At 41.5% G+C, this 16,919-nt stretch overlaps 1 long non-coding RNA gene across 1 annotated transcript; it reads right to left on the reverse strand.

Moving 5' to 3' along the window:
- Nucleotides 1-1,972: 1,972 nt before the first annotated feature.
- On the reverse strand, nucleotides 1,973-13,830 carry LOC122431640. The gene is made up of 3 exons (XR_006266586.1): nucleotides 13,637-13,830; nucleotides 3,931-4,002; nucleotides 1,973-2,130 (listed from the first exon to the last, which is right to left on the reverse strand). It is a non-coding gene; the product is annotated as an uncharacterized LOC122431640 (long non-coding RNA).
- Nucleotides 13,831-16,919: the final 3,089 nt, after the last annotated feature.

Here is a 16,919-nt window from a genome sequence, read left to right on the forward strand (position 1 = left end):
CTTAAAACTATATAATCTAATCAAGAAGTATAATCGATCATGTTCACAGCTATGGGAATTAGAGTGAGAAATCATGGGAACCAATTAAATGATAGATAGATATGTATATATATGATTTATATTTCTATTTGTAATTTAGGTTGTGTTAAATATTCAACTTTTTTCTACAGAGAACTACAAAATATATAGACTATCCTTCCAGTCTTCCCTCTGCCACTCTCCTCCCAGTTGCACAGATGTGCTCAGGTACTTGGTACCTAACAGTGACTGAGGAATCCAGCTGCTCTCAACATGATGCAATGAACGTCTTCTTAAAGTCAGTAATGTGTTGAACATAAAGGTTCTGATGTGACCACAACTTCCTCCTGTGCGACGGAATATGCAGATGCATGACTCTCTGGATTTGCACCTTGTATCTGATGTTGTCCCATGGTCTCTGGGGAGGAGTCCCTGATAGGGGTGCTTGGTGGAGAAAAGGGCACTGGCTGCGGAATACTGGTTATGTCTATGGTCTTGGTCAAGTAATAACAGTAATAGCTTTATTGAGTATTGTTTGGACCAGATTCTGTGCTCAAAGCTTTATAAAGGCTTTTATTTTAGCAAGGAGACTTCAGCGGCCATGCCAAACTTGCAGGTGCTGTTTGCATGGCATAAGGAATGATGAACCGCTAGGTGTGAAGGATAGGCCTAGAGCCTGTGAGAGTCTGTTTTCTCAGGAAGGCCTGGGATACAAGCAGCAATTACCACATGTTGCTCTAATGGCATATAGCATGAGGTCAGCAGAAGACAATTTGCATCAATAATCCATGAGCAACTTTTGGCCATGGGGGTCCAGAGACTCTTAGAGACCTGTAGGAAGTTTACTGAAGTCTCTACAGTGAAGGAGAGTCTGGGGACACTAATAGGAGTGCCTGTTGTATTGTGATTTGGACAGTCTCTAGAGCCATTTCTTGTAAGGGGCCACACACAGAGTGGGCTGTTTCGTGAGTAAGAGCAGAAATGAGCTTCAGTAAAATTTTTAAAGACATTATACATTGCTTTCAGAACCAAAAATGCCTAAAAGGTGTTGGGCTTTTGTTAACATCATGAGTGCTGAAAGGGTCAATTGTTCCTTGATTGTGTCAGAGGTGGAGCAACCCTTGACTTCCTAAATAATTTTGAGAAACTTAACCAAAGTGGAAGGGTCTTACAATGTATGTGGAGCAATGGTCCAACTCTTTGTGAGCTCCTTTGTGAGGATCTGTAGGTCCTGAGTGAGTGTGTCAAATGAGTTAGTATTCTCCCTTCTGGGCATATATCTAAAAGCATTGGAATCAGGATCTCAAAGAGATATCTGAACTCCCATAATTGTTGCAGCATTATTCACAGTAACCAAAATATGGAGACAACTCAAATATCCATCAACACGTAAATAAATAAAGGAAATGTGAATACTTATTTTTGAGGCTGGAGTGTTATTAAGCCTTAAAAAAGGATGAAATCCTACTATTTGGAATAACATGGATGCACCTATAAGGCATTGTGCTCAGTGAAATAAGCCAGGCACAGAATGACAAATACTGCATGTTCTGGGCTTCCCTGGTGGCTTCAGACAGTAAAGAATCCACCTGCAATACAGGAGACTCAGGTTCAGTCTCTGGGTTGGGAAGATCCCCTGGAGAAGGGAATGGCTCAGTTCAGTTCAGTTCAGTTCAGTTCAGTAGATCAGTTGTGTCCGACTCTTTGCGACCCCATGAATCGCAGCATGCCAGGCCTCCCTGTCCATCACCAGCTCCCGGAGTTTACTCAAACTCATGTCCATCAAGTCAGTGATGCCATCCAGCCAGCTCATCCTCTGTCGTCCCCTTCTCCTCCTGCCCCCAATCCCTCCCGGCATCAGGGTCTTTTCCAATGAGTCAACTCTTCACATAAGGTGGCCAAAGTATTGGAGTTTCAGCTTCAGCATCAGGCCTTCCAATGAACACCCCCACTCCAATATTCTTGCCTGAAGAATTCCATGGACAAAGGAGCCTAGTGGGCTACAGTCCACAAACAGTCAGACACAACTGAGCAAGTACCACTTTTACTTTCACATAGTTAGAGCTGTTACAAGATGAATATGTTCCAGAGACCTGTTGTAAAATGGAGTACCTATAATTAACAATAAATTAAATTTTGTTAAGAGGGTAAATATCTCATGTTAAACATTATTATGCACATACATACATATACGTACAACCTAAAAGGACACAAGAAAACTTGGGGAAGTGATGAAAATGTTTATTACCTGGACTGTGGTGAAGATAATAAAAGTGTATACATGTGTTCAAGCTCACCTATTTGTATTTATTAATTTCATATAGTTTCTCATATCAATTATACCTCAGTAAAGCTGGAGTGAGGAGTCAAACATAAAAAATGGAATCATACTCTTTATCACATGGAAGCTTAAAACCCCCTGTCTTTTCTTAACCCAAAGAAGGCTCTGGCTGTTCCTCAGTGTGGGCTCTGACAGAAAATTTCCAGCTAGAAGTCATGTAAGTACCCTTCCTCAGTCATGTAAATGCAGCATCAACAGGGTCCTTCAGGACTTAGATTAATCAGAAAGGTGCTTTTCCCCTGCTTGAAAAAAGGCAAAAGTCAGTTGCTGAGAGGTGGGACAAAACCAGGGTCTACAGTGGCAGACGTACGAGTGGGCCTGCTTAGCCTCCTGGTTGTGCCACACCCTGGAAAGTGACCATGTATGGACTTCTCAGACGTCTGGGAATGGCTATAGGAATGACTTCTCAGGGAGTTGCCAGTGAGTGTGTCCAAGGGATTGGTTTTTCCCCCACTGTAGAGACACGCTCTGGAGCAGCTGCCCAGGAGCCTCTGCTTCCACCCGTACGCCTCATCCTCGGCATTTAGGGACTGCCTCGTCACCCTCTCCTCCCCCAGAGACTGTGAGAAAATCATGAGAAAAAGAAATTCAGACCACCTTTGCCGCTTCACCTTCCTACTCCTGTCCTCAACAGTGAGACCTAGACTTCTAACCCACATGACTCTGCAGCCACTGACTGGGGTTGCTGTGACACTGCCTACCACAGCCGGAACCTCCTCTGCTGCAAGCCTGTTGCTTTCTCACATCTGCCATGTTGGGACAAGGGCTGGGGAGCAGTGGGGGCAGGAAGAGCTTTCACTTGTAGGGCCCTGGTCCGATTTGTACGAGGAGGAGGGCACACAAGTGCCTTGAGAAGGGCAGCCACTTCTCATGACTCAGTCACTCGTGGCTGCAACCACTTCTCATGACTCAGAGTCACTCATGGCTGCAACAGAACTTGCACCTTCCTCTGGTTTCTGCACACTAGAAGGAGTCCCTCAGCAGACAGAATGCCTCACCTGGAATGTCAACACATGGAACTGGGACAGGCTGACTTGGATTTCTTTTCCTCAAGACATTAGAGATCCTAATATACTCAGAATCTCGTGGATACATAATAGAGGGAGTTGAAGCTCAGAGAGGCTTAGTGTGGACTTCTGTCCCCTCCTGTTACTGATATGTAAGCACTGTGTCCCGAGACCAGTTGGTCCAGTTGTGTCATGACTAGTTTGGAAGGGCCCTTCCCATGCAGCAAATCTCATCCATCTCTTCTCAGTCTGTCCCTCAAGGACCTATGTCAGGCTGTTCACCTCGTATTGAGGGCATGCTCTGTGGGGAGTATGATGAAAGCACAGATAAAACTGCCTCCTGGGCTAGACAAGCAGCGGGAGGATGTGGGATGTGGACAAGAACAGACATTAAGGAAGAGCCTTGAATTTGGGATGAGGCTGACCTGGATAGTCCAGGTAGAAAAGGGCGCTATGCTGACCCCACTGATTTAGGTCTTGAAGGTGACCCCTTCAGGTCATATCAAGAGGTTCTGAAGGGACTAAAATTCTTCAACCTGAGGAAGCAGGCCACAAGACACCTACCTCATGAAGTCTTTGCTGATTGCACAGCCAGAAGTGACCTCTCCCTCTTCTGAACTTCTTTGTATCTTTTTCCTACATAAAATTTCAGGTATTTCAGCTTTATAATGACATAGCTCCATACAAGATCTCTACCAATCAGTGTGAATGTGATTCTCTAGGGTATGGTAACCCAATGTTTTTTGAGCCTTAGGTTTAGAGACCTTTCAGATCTAAATTTTTAAGCCCAACTGTACTGACAGCTCCCTTTGTATGTCTCAAAGTCATCTCACACTCAGTCAGTTCAAAATTGGGATGGAGAGGGAGGTGGGAGGGGGTATCGGGATGGGGAACACATGTAAATCCATGGCTGATTCATCTCAATGTATGGCAAAAACCACTACAATATTATAAAGTAATTAGTCTCCAACTAATAAAAATAAATGGAAAAAAAAATAAAAAAAAATTGAGCACCTAAGCCTGATTTTCCTTGAGTGTCTCCTACCCTAGCAAATGATGCATCCTTACTATCACCCTTGACATCTTTTTCTACCTCAACTACATAGCCAACTGATCAGTGAGTTTTCTCAATTTTACTTTCTAATTATCTGTTAAATACATTAATTTTACTGATGTCTTTTTCTGTTTTTTGCACAATATTTCCACTTCTTCTTCCTCCCTTATGTCTGTTAACTCTTCAAAATGTTTATTTTGTACTACAGGCTTGATACCTTTCTTAATCTCTTTAAATAGGTAGTCCACACATATACCCTGATGAGAAAGTCTCCCCAAAAATCAATTTCGTATTTTCCATGGCTTGAGTTTTTATAAATTTTGCCTATTTTTTACGTTAGTTTCTTGTCTCTGGTTGTAAGAATTAACATCCATCCCCATGCATAGTACAGGCCTTCCAAATTCTCATATTACTCTCATGGAACAGGGCAAGTTTCAGCCTGCATACTGGTCTTCCAGAACAAAAGACAGACACTCTCACAGTAATTCTCCCAACCTCTCATCTAACTTTTCACAAAATCCCTATAAGTTCATGGCCACGCTAATATTATATCCCCACTTACATATGTATAACATTGGCCTCTAAGGTATATTTCTGGTTCTAATAACCCCTTGGGACACAAGAATTTCAAACTTCACTCTGCTCTTCAACACTGAATTCCCTTGTTCCCAAACTTAAGTAGTATAATTTAAACATTTTTTTTCCATTTATTTTTATTACTTGGAGGCTAATTACTTTAAAATATTGTAGCGGTTTTTGCCATACATTGACATGAATCAGCCATGGAGTTACATGTATTCCCCATCCCGATCCCCCCTCCCACCTCCCTTTCCACCCGATCCTTCTGGGTCTTCCCAGTGCACCAGGCACGAGCACTTGTCTCATGCATCCAACCTGGGCTGGGGATCTGTTTCACCCTTTATAATATACATGTTTCGATGCTGTTCTCTTGAAACAATCCACCCTCACCTTCTCCCTCAGAGTCCAAAAGTCTGTTCTGTACATCTGTGTCTCTTTTTCTCTTTTGCATATAGGGTTATCGTTACCATTTTTCTAAATTCCATATATATATGTTATATACTGTGTTGGTCTTTATCTTTCTGGCTTACTTCACTCTGTATAATGGGCTCCAATTTCATCCATATCATTAGAACTGATTCAAATGAATTCTTTTTAATGGCTGAGTAATATTCCATGGTGCATATGTACCACAGTTTCCTTATCCATTCATCTGCTGATGGACATCTAGGTTGCTTCCATGTCCTGGCTATTATAAACAGTGCTGCGATGAACATTGGGGTGCACGTGTCTCTTTCAGATCTGGTTTCCTTGGTGTATATGCCCAGGAGTGGGATTGCTGGGTCACATGGCAGTTCTATTTCCAGTTTTTAAAGGAATCTCCACTCCATAGCGGCTGTACTAGTTTGCATTTCCAACGGTGTAAGAGGATTCCCTTTTCTCCACACCCTCTCCAGCATTTATTACTGGTAGACTTTTGGATAGCAGCCATCCTGACTGGCGTGTAATGGTACCTCATTGTGGTTTTGATTTGCATTTCTCTGATAATGAGTGATGATGAGCATCTTTTCATGTGTTTGTTAGCCATCTGTATGTCTTCTTTGGAGAAATGTCTGTTTAGTTCTTTGGCCCATTTTTTTGATTGGGTCATTTATTTTTCTGAAATTGAGCTACAGGAGTTGCTTGTATATTTTTGAGATTAACCCTTTGTCTGTTGCTTCATTTGCTATTATTTTCTCCCATTCTGAAGGCTGTCTTTTCATCTTGCTTATAGTTTCTTCTGTTGTGCAAAAGCTTTTAATTTTAATTAGGCCCCATTTGTTTATTTTTACTTTTATTTCCAATATTCTGGGAAGTGGGTCATAGAGGATCCTGCTGTGATTTATGTCGGAGAGTGTTTTGCCTATGTTCTCCTCTAGGAGTTTTATAGTTTCTGGTCTTACATTTAGATCTTTAATCCATTTTGAGTTTATTTTTGTGTATGGTGTTAGAAGGTGTTCTAGTTTCATTCTTTTACAAGTGGTTGACCAGTTTTCCCAGCACCACTTGTTAAAGAGGTTGTCTTTTTTCCATTATATTCTTGCCTCCTTTGTCGAAGATAAGGTGTCCATAGGTTCGTGGATTTATCTCTGGGCTTTCTGTTCTGTTCCATTGATCTGTATTTCTGTCTTTATGCCAGTACCATATTGTCTTGATGACTGTGGCTTTGTAGTAGAGTCTGAAGTCAGGCAGGTTGATTCCTCCAGTTCCATTCTTCTTTCTCAAGATTACTTTGGCTATTAGAGGTTTTTTTTGTATTTCCATACAAATTGTGAAATTATTTGTTCTAGTTCTGTGAAAAATACTGTTGGTAGCTTGATAGGGATTGCATTGAATCTATAGATTGCTTTGGGTATATAGTCATTTTGGCAATATTGATTCTTCCAACCATGAACACGGTATCCATCTATTTGTGTCCTCTTTGATTTCTTTCATCAGTGTTTTATAGTTTTCTATGTATAGGTCTTTTGTTTATTGAAGTAGATATACTTCTAAGTATTTATTCTTTTTGTTGCAATGGTGAATCATATTGTTTCCTTAATTTCTCTTACTGTTTTCTCATTGTTAGTGTATAGGAATGCAAGGGATTTCTGTGTGTTAATTTTATATCCTGCAACTTTACTATATTCATTGATTAGCTCTAGTAATTTTCTGGAAGAGTCTTTAGGGTTTTCTATGTAGAGCATCATGTCATCTGCAAACAGCGAGAGTTTCACTTCTTCTTTTCCTATCTGGATTCCTTTTACTTCTTTTTCTGCTCTGATTGCTGTGGCCAAAACTTACAAAACTATGTTGCATAGTAGTGGTGAGAGTGGGCACCCTTGTCTTGTACCTGATTTTAGGGGAAATGCTTTCAATTTTCACCATTGAGGGTAATGCTTGCTGTGGGCTTGTCATATGTAGCTTTTATTATGTTGAGGTATGTTCCTTCTATTCCTACTTTCTGGAGAGTTTTTATCATAAATGGATGTTGAATGTTGTCAAAGGCTTTTTCTGCATCTGTTGAGATAATCATATGGTTTTTATCTTTCAATTTGTTAATGTGGTGTATTACATTGATTGACTTGCGGATATTGAAGAATCCTTGCATCCCTGGGATAAAGCCCACTTAGTCATGATGTATTATTTTTTTTAATATGTTGTTGGATTCTGTTTGCTATAATTTTGTTAAGGATTTCTGCATCTATGTTCATCAGTAATATTGGCCTGTAGTTTTCTTTTCTTGTGACATCTTTGTCTGGTTTTGGAATTAGGATGATGGTGGCCTCATACAATGAGTTTGGAAGTTTACCTTCATCTGCAATTTTCTGGAAGAGTTTGAGTAAGATAGGTGTTAGCTCTTCTCTAAATTTTTGGTAGAATTCAGCTGTGAAGCCATCTGGTCCTGTGCTTTTGTTTGCTGGAAGATTTCTGATTACAGTTTCAATTTCCTTGCTTGTGATGGGCCTGCTAAGATCTTCTATTTCTTTCTGGTTCAGTTTTGGAAAGTCATACTTTTCTAAGAATTTGTCCATTTCTTCCAAGTTGTCCATTTTATTGGCATAGAGCTGCTGGTAGTAGTCTCTTATGATCCTTTGTATTTCAGTGTTGTCTGTTGTGATCTTTCCATTTTCATTTCTAATTTTGTTAATTTGGTTCTTCTCCCTTTGTTTCTTAGTGAGTCTTGCTAATGGTTTGTCAATTTTGTTTATTTTTTCAAAAAATCAGCTTTTAGATTTGTTGATTTTTGCTATGGTCTCTTTAGTTTCTTTTGCATTTATTTCTGCCCCAATTTTTAAGATTTCTTTCCTTCTACTAACCCTGGGGTTCTTCATTTCTTCCTTCTCTAGTTGCTTTAGGTGTAGAGCTAGGTTTTTTATTTGACTTTATTTGACTTTTATTTGACTTTATTTATTTGACTTTTTTCTTGTTTCTTGAGGTAAGCCTGTAATGCTATGAACCTTCCCCTTAGCACTGCTTTTACAGTGTCCCATAGGTTTGGGGTTGTTGTGTTTTCATTTTCATTCGTTTCTATGCACATTTTGATTTCTTCTGTGATTTGTTGGTTATTCAGAAGCGTGTTATTTAGCCTCCATATGTTTGAACTTTTAATAATTTTTTTCCTGTAATTGAGATCTAATCTTACTGCACTGTGGTCAGGTTCGCTTGTTCAGTCGTGCTGCAGGGAGGGAGGGGTGCTGCAGACAAATGTCACTGGCCTGTGTGGGGAGCACTCGCAGTGTTCCGGCCACATTGGGTTTGCACCTGCTCACGGGTGTGTGCTTTCACGCTACACTGCTCAGGCTCCCAGCTGCTCTATATGGAGCGGGCCCTGCATTACTGCGGTTCCAGTTTTTACGTATTCCACAAAGACACAGACTCGGTTGGGCCTGCGTTTTGTGCCTTCCCCGCTCAAGCAGCTCAGGCAGCCAGGAGCTTGACGGGCACACTCTTCCCCGGTGCAGTGCGCCTTGTCCCCTCCACGGTCCCAGCCTCAGTTTCCGCATGCGCCAGTCAGGTGTGTGCGCCTTGTGTCTGTTCTCAGGAGCTGGCTTCTAGCCGCGACCCTCCTGGCCGATGTCGACCATCCAGAATCTCAGGAAGTCTTTGGTTACAGACTGGGAGCCTGTTTGCCATTTGGTAGGGGGTGCCATCTCTGGGGCCGAGTTTGCCCCTTTCCCCTCCCCCCTGCCTCCTGCCTCCAGTGGGGGATGAGCCAGTCCGCAGCTGGCTAGCTCTTCTCTGGAATTGCTCAGTCCTTCCTTTGTTCTGCGAACGGCCCCGCAGTGTGTTCAGGCCGGTTAATTTTCTCTCTCTCTCTTGTTATCCCACAGTTTAAGTTGCTATCTCACATTAGCTCCCTCCAATTGCCCTCATGGCATTTGGGCCCGGTCCTTACCCTAAGCAATGCCATCCGCTCCTCTCCGTTCTGCCCCCACTTGCTGGTGGCGGATGTGGGCGTCTGGGGTACTTTTCTGCTGGGAGTTGCTTTTAGGCATGTAATCTGTGGGTTTTATTTATTTTTCCTCCCAGTTAGGTTGCCCTCCGAGATTCGAAAACTTCCCCCAGACCCGTCAGTGAGAGGGTTTCCTGGTGTTTGGAAACTTCCTCTATTATGACTCCCTTCCTGGGATGGGTCTCCATCCTTAGCTCTTTTGTCTCTCTTTTTATCTTTTATATTTTGTCCTACCTCCTTTTGAAGATGATGGGCTGCTTTTCTGGGCACCTGATGTCTCCTTCTAGCATGGAGCGGGCCCTGTTGTTGTTTTGTGAAGTTGTTTTGTGAAGTTTGCTCAGCGTTCAAATATTCTTTTGATGAATTTGTAGGGGAGAAAGTGGTCTCCTGGTCCTATTCCTCTGTCATTTAGCTCCTCCTCAATTTAAACATTTTAATTACATTTAATCAAGTCTGGGGCTTCCCTTGTGGTTTAGCTGGTAAAGAATCTATCTGCAATGCAGGAGGCCTGGGTTCAATCCCTGGGTTGGGAAGATCCCCTGGAGAAGGGAAAGGCTACCCTCTCCAGTTTTCTGGCCTAGAGAATTCTATGGACTATATAGTTCATGGGGTCACAAAATGTTGGCCACAACTGAGCTACTTTCACTTTTCAATCAAGTTTGACTGTGTAGTTAGATTTTAAGAAGAAGCTCTTGAGTTAATGTATGTTATTCTTTGGAGAATTACAAAGTTTAATCATTGTTCCTTGCACCCTCCAACAGGGGGCTGAGACAGCCATTGCTTCAGGCAGAGGCCAGCACCCCACTGAGGATGCAAATCTGTGTTCCTCCTTTGACTTCCAAAATAGGCAAGAGCCATATTTTATTGATAGAACAAAAGAGACTTGTGTGCCCCAAAATCAGACTGTAGACTAAGAAAACAGAGTTCATTTGGCAAGTCACAAACTTAAAAGATGCCAGGTAAGACATCAGAGTGGTTTTATACATATATCTCATTAAGGATGAGACTGTAATTAAAAATTAAAAGGAATGTGGTATGCCATTCCCTAGGGGCTCAACAGAAAAGGTCTCTGTGGCAGGGGTGAGGAGTAAGCTAGGTGATAGGAATTCCAGATAAGATGAGCAAGAATGCAAATCAGAAGCAGCATGGGTCCCACTTCTTTTGTAGGATAGTACCTACTCCTAGGGAGTCATATTTAGTAAATTGAGCCACATGTGTTTGGACAATAAAGGGCTTCTCTAGAAGCACTACAAGTTCCCTTTAGCTTGTGTTCCATGTTGGAGAGGTTCAGATGTTCTCATGGGTTCCTATAAGGGAGATGAGGTGCTGAGAGGGGCCATAGGCCAGAGAATGCCTGAGTTCAGAATAAGAAAGGTCAGAGTATACAGACCTCACTCCAGAGGAGACTGTGGCAGGGACCAGTGTTACCCACGCTTGCCCCAGACAAGCGGGAATAGCCCCATCCGCAGAAGATGCAGCAGAGGTAGACTGAGACCCAGACCAGGGCAAAGTTCCCTGGCAAAAGCCCACAAGGATCAGAGAGAACAGCCAAATAAACTGAGCTCTCTCCCCAACTCCACAGGCATAGGGAAGGAGTGAGGAACAGTAAGGAGGATGGTGGTTGACTCTTGCTATTGTGGCGGACAAGCACTTGGGCTCTCTGGGTGTGACAGCATTTAGGCTGCTGGTTGTTCCTCTTACAGGGCATTTTCATAAGTTCCTTGGATGCCTCTCCTCTTCCATGCTGGGGATCTCACCTACCCTGTCATAGATGACACTCTCAGGACAGCCACCTATATCTTCCTCTTTGGTTGTTGTGTTGGCTGGTCTGTTTCCATAGGCTCTCTTTGTTGGCAACCTATTGCCTATCCAGATGCCCTTCTTGTCAAAGTTCTTTTAGGACCCTACTTCTAGTCGATTAAAAGCATGTTCATTTAGCTCATCATTGCGTTTGCAGTTTCTTCCCAATTAGAAGCCAACACCTGAATGCTGCAGGCTGCTTCTACAGCATCTCATCCCTTCATTTTTTCAGGTGTAAACCAGACATTTGTCAGTACATCCCCAAGCTGCAGGGAACACACATCCAGCTCTCAGAATGGTCTCACTGAAGCCTCTGTCACCATGTTGAGGTGAGAGGCAGGCACCCCTCAGACTGGAAGGGCCTTATGCAGCACAGCTCTCTCCAAAGCCATTCCCTTCCCCTTTATCTCCAAATCTTAACCTTAAGTCTTCAGTTTGGGTGAGAGAGGGTAAATAATCTCAAATGAGTTTTCAGAACCTTCTTTAAAAATTCTATGAATGAAAAAAGTATATGCCTAAGAAGTTTCATTACACTGTCCAAGTGCTAGAGAGATTGTGAAGGTTCTTTTATTTGTTAATATAAATGTATTTTCTCCATTGGTTGGATGGCATCACTGATTCAATGGACATGAACTTGGGTGAACTTCAGGAGATGGTGGGGGACAAGGGAAACCTGGCATGCTGCAGTCTGTCCCTGGTGTCATGAAGAGTCAGACATGACTTGGTGACTGAACAACAACAAATTTCCCCATATGTTATTTTATTAGTTTTTTTAAAAAAATATTTACTTATTTGGCTATGCTAGTTCCTGGTTATAGCATGCGGGCTCTTTAGTTGTGGCATGCAAACTCTTTAGTTGCAGCATGTAGGATCTAGTTCCCTGAACAGGGTCAAACCTGGACCCCTTGCATTGGGAGTACAGAGTCTAAGCAACTAGACCACCAGGGAAGTCCCATGAAGTTTCTGAAAATACATGTGGAGGGCAAACAGATGTGATTTCAGCTGTGTGTGGTGATAGTTGGGGAGTACCACAGATGAATAAGAGTTGACAGACTGGCTGTCCGCCCTTCTCTAAACTGAGATTTGTTACTGCTTTCTCATTATATAATTTTGAAAACTATTTCACATCTCTAGGCCTCAGTTTCTTTAGCTGTGAAATGTCCTATCTTCCCAGTTGACTGCTCAGAACGGCATGATATTGGGTGAGTAACAGTCTCTCCAAATACAATAATAAGCTTTTGTTCCCTCTTGCCCCTTTCCCAGATCCTGGCTGAGTGACAATCCATCACCCCAGGCTGGTGCAATGGTCACCCTGGGCCACAGGGCCACAAAATACCTGAAGGTGTCTTGGATAATCAAGGGCCCCACAGGGAGCTGGAGCAGAAGAACCCTGGGACCAAACTCTGAGTCTGCCCCTGAGCCAGCCCAAATCCAGTCTCACCTGTGTGGTCAACGACCATGTGGATCAGAAAACTGTCACCATAGACCTTGGGGAGCTCTGTTTGGGATCAAAAGCATGCCCAGTGAAGTGAGTGTGCCCACACATGGGTTCATTTTATCAATTCATATTTTTCTAGAAATTATCCATTTAATGAAGATTTAAATTTGAATAGACATTAATTAAGAACTACATTCTCTTAAGGGTTTCTCTAGTTATTATTGTTGCTTTGCTGTTTTAAATGCGAGAAGATCTTGCTGAAAGGGTAAGTGATAGATTAGGTGACACTTCCAGCCCTGAGAGCCACAGGATCCCATTAACCAGTTTGTAGCTATTCTCTTTGGGTGAAAAGCAAAAGCAATTTGGTGGCTCAACTGGTGACAAATGGTGTATTGAGGGAGTATCTTCACCCTCTGCATCCTCAACTACAATTCGGAAATGAGAGAAATAGGATGGATATTTTAGAGGGATTATTTTTCACTTTTAGAGATTAAATAAAACACTATATATCTGGATCACAGGACAGATATAGCAATTCCCATTGATATCAAAAAGTAAAGTAAAGTCGCTCAGTCATGTCCGACTCTTTGCGACCCCATGGACTGTAGCCTACCAGGCTCCTCTGTCCATGGGATTTTCCAGGCAAGAGTACTGGGTTGGGTTGCCATTTTCTTCTCCAGGGGATCTTCCTGACCCAGGGATTGAACTCAGGTCTTCAGCATTGCAGACAGACGCTTTACTGTCTGAGCCACCAGGAAGCCTCATTGATATCAAGGGTAGTCTTATTCTTACATATGCCCATAACCAAAAGGATGTCAATAAGGATGGTTAATAAGAAATGGGGCATGAAGAGAGATGAATGACACAGGCAAACAAAATGCTTCATCAGGCTGGCAGGAGAATTCCATGCCGTGGGTGGTTAAGTCCTACCATGAAGATGAAGATGAGAAGGCCTTTGGAATCCATACCAGCAGCATCTGCTCACCTGCCCCAACTCAGTGCTCCCCAAGTAGTCTAGTGGTACCTCGGCTTCCCGTGTGGCCTCTCTTTGGGAAGAGGATGACTTGGTCAGGCTAACAGGAATAGCCATCCAAGGTAGCAGGTGTACTTCCCACTGTAAATTAATGAACATTCTTGTTTTGTTTACCAGGGTCATTTCACATCTATTATCAAGATTTTGCACCCCCAAGGCAAAAGGGTGAAATGGAGATTCTGGGTTTTGGCTCAGGACCTACAGGTCAGACTCTGAACCTTGGTGAACACGTTGAAGTACAGTTGTTCCTCGAATCGTATGGGTTTGAACTGCTAGGTCCATATGTACATGGTGATTTCCTTCAATAAATGTGTACAACAGTACACATGATCTGTGGTTGTTTGAACCGGTGGATGTGGAACTGTGAATAAAGAGGGGTGACTATAAAGCTATATGGTGAATTTTTGACTGTTCAGGGAGTGGGACCCCCCTGTGTTGCTCAAGAGTCAACTGTAATGACAAATTGTAGGGTTTTGTCATTCATTCATTCTTTAACTCAATCTATTAGAAACAAAGACACATTGAGAAACAACTTGGAAAACACATTCACAGACTTTCTTTGCCATGTACATTCCCATTTGAATTTCCTGAAGACTTCATGTAGGCTCAGGGTTTCAGTTCTCAAGCCTGATAAAACATCTAATGAATATTTTAAAATATAAGTGGTGCCCAGTTTCAGGATACAGTCCAAGCATCTGTTCATAAAAGTTCTCTAGTTGATCTAATGAACATTCTGGGTTGTGAGCAATACATGGGGAGTGTCCATTTGGATAAAAAAATCAGACTAAAATTTTTGCTTTGCCTGAACTATATAGACTTATGTAGACCCATTAGGGGTTATTTCAATAAAGATCCTGAAGCCTTAAATCAACAAAATAGAAAGTGGAAATAAGCACAAGTTCGTTAGCTGGTTTAGATGATAAAGTTCTTGTTGGCATATATGTGGCTTTATCTATCTGAAGCAGAGTTCTTATCATGTCACTTCACTGTTCAAAAATTTTAATAGATAATTTTTTTAGTTAGTGTTGTAAAAAAACTAAAGATACAGAAAAGGAGACAGACCACAGAAGTTAGCTACTGTTAAATTCATAACCTATTAACTGTTGGAATATTTCATGCCCACATAAACATATTTATATATATTTACAATATAGGTTAATACCATGCATATTTCATAACTAATTTAATATTTCATGGGAAACTTTCCATTCAAATACATAAGGATATAATTAACTCTTCTTAGTACACAAATAATATTCCATCATATGGAGAAAATATACTTTATTTTACCAGTATATAGTGGTCAAGAGTTTCAGAATCCAGCTCCAAGATTCCAATTCCAGCTCTGCCATCTATTAGTTATGTGACTTGAATAAATTCATTGATTTACCAGTGTAGCCACTTACTGGGAATAATAATGGTATTTGCATTACAGGATGACAATTTATATTTTGAGGCCTCAATACATACTGTCTACAGCCCAGAATAACTAACTGTACCCTGTCACACTGGCTTTGGAGAAAAGTAGCACATGGAGGAGGGAGGAGGCCACCAGAAAGAGTTTGCAGTTTTATATAAGGAGGTCAGTGTAGGTCTTACTGAGAAGTTCACTTCTATAAGAAGACTTGAAGGAGGTCAGGGAATGAGACATGGATACCTAGAAGGAGAGAATTCTAGACAGGAAGGAGCATGCATGGAGTGTTGAAGGATTGGCAGGAAGCCCAGTGTCCTATAGTGGATTAAGGAAGGAGGGGTATATGAGAGAGGAGGCCTGCTGATACAGAATCTTCCAGATAAAGTGGAAATTTTGAATTAACAAGTAATGTGACAGGGTAGTTTTGAGCAACAAAGAATGTGATGCAACTTAGGTTTTGAAAAGATTCATCTGGGTGATATTATGAAAATAGACATTAAAGGATTATGGATAAAAGTGGTAGACTCTGAGGCAACTGTAATAATCCAAGTGAGAAATGATGATGAAATTGGACCAGGGAGGTGGTAAGAGGCATTTTGTTATAAACATATTTTTTCATATAGATATACAAAAATAAGTATTCAACTTTATATAGAATGTTGAACTATCAGTATTTTCTAATAGAGAGTGAAAAAGAAATGAAAATGAAAAAAATGAAAGAAGTCAAGGATGACACCCAAGTGTTATGGTCAGAAAAAAGGGAAGGATTGAGGTGACCTTTGGAGGGATAGGAAACTGTATAGGAAGCATGTTTGGGGAGTCTGAGTTTAAACATGTCAAGATGGAGATGCCTGTTATACATGCCAGTGAAAATGTCAAGTAAACAGTTGGATATTCACACTGTGGAGTTCAGGGGACAGGTCACATCTCTAAGTCCTTTTTAGCACATAAAGTCATATAGTCACAAGATTACTGCATGGCCAGAGCATCAAACAGAAATGAGTGTAGACAGTGAAGCGAGGTGGTCTGGGTGGTCTGGGTATGAACCTTGATTATTCCAAAATTTAGAGGTTGGAAAGATACTGATAAAGGAAACTACAGAGCAAACACCCAGTAGGTAGGAAAGAGCAAAGTGAAAATAATGTTTCCAGGAAATATATATCTACTGTGGCTGAGAACTTATGGGAAATGAGGATTGAGAATTGACTACTAAATTTAGCAATGTGGAGTTCCCTGGTGACTGGGAAAAAAGCAGACTTGGTGGAGACGTAGGGACAATGCATAACAAGAAAGAATTCAAGAGAGAAAGAAATTTCTTCAAGTAAGGTTAATATGCTCATGAAAACATGTTCGCATGAATCATTTGAGAAATGCAATTCAGAACCACAACGAGATACCACTTCATCAGCACTAGGATGAATACAATCTAAAAATAACAAGAGTTGGAGATAATGTGGAGAAATTCTCACACATTGCTGGTGGAACTGCAAAAATGGTGGTGGAAGATGGGAATGAAAGAAGTGGAGGAGAATGGAGTACAGGAAGATTTATGAAGGATAGCACAGTGGAAGCTGGTAACTGATTGCGTGTCCAGAATGACAGAGAAAGGAATCAAAATGAGTGGAATTATTATCTCCTGTGATCATGCCTATATAACTTACACTCATGAGAACTTCTGTAGAGTACTTAATATCTCTGGATTTTAATTTTTCATTTGTACATTGAGGATTTCAGCATCACATAATTCTTGAATGAAATTATGAATAATAATGGAAAGGGAAGCTGACTTGAGAATAGGGATGCTGAAATCCACAACACACC

Source organism: Cervus canadensis, chromosome 2, assembly GCF_019320065.1.
Source record: "Cervus canadensis isolate Bull #8, Minnesota chromosome 2, ASM1932006v1, whole genome shotgun sequence".
NCBI classification, from domain to species: domain Eukaryota; kingdom Metazoa; phylum Chordata; class Mammalia; order Artiodactyla; family Cervidae; genus Cervus; species Cervus canadensis.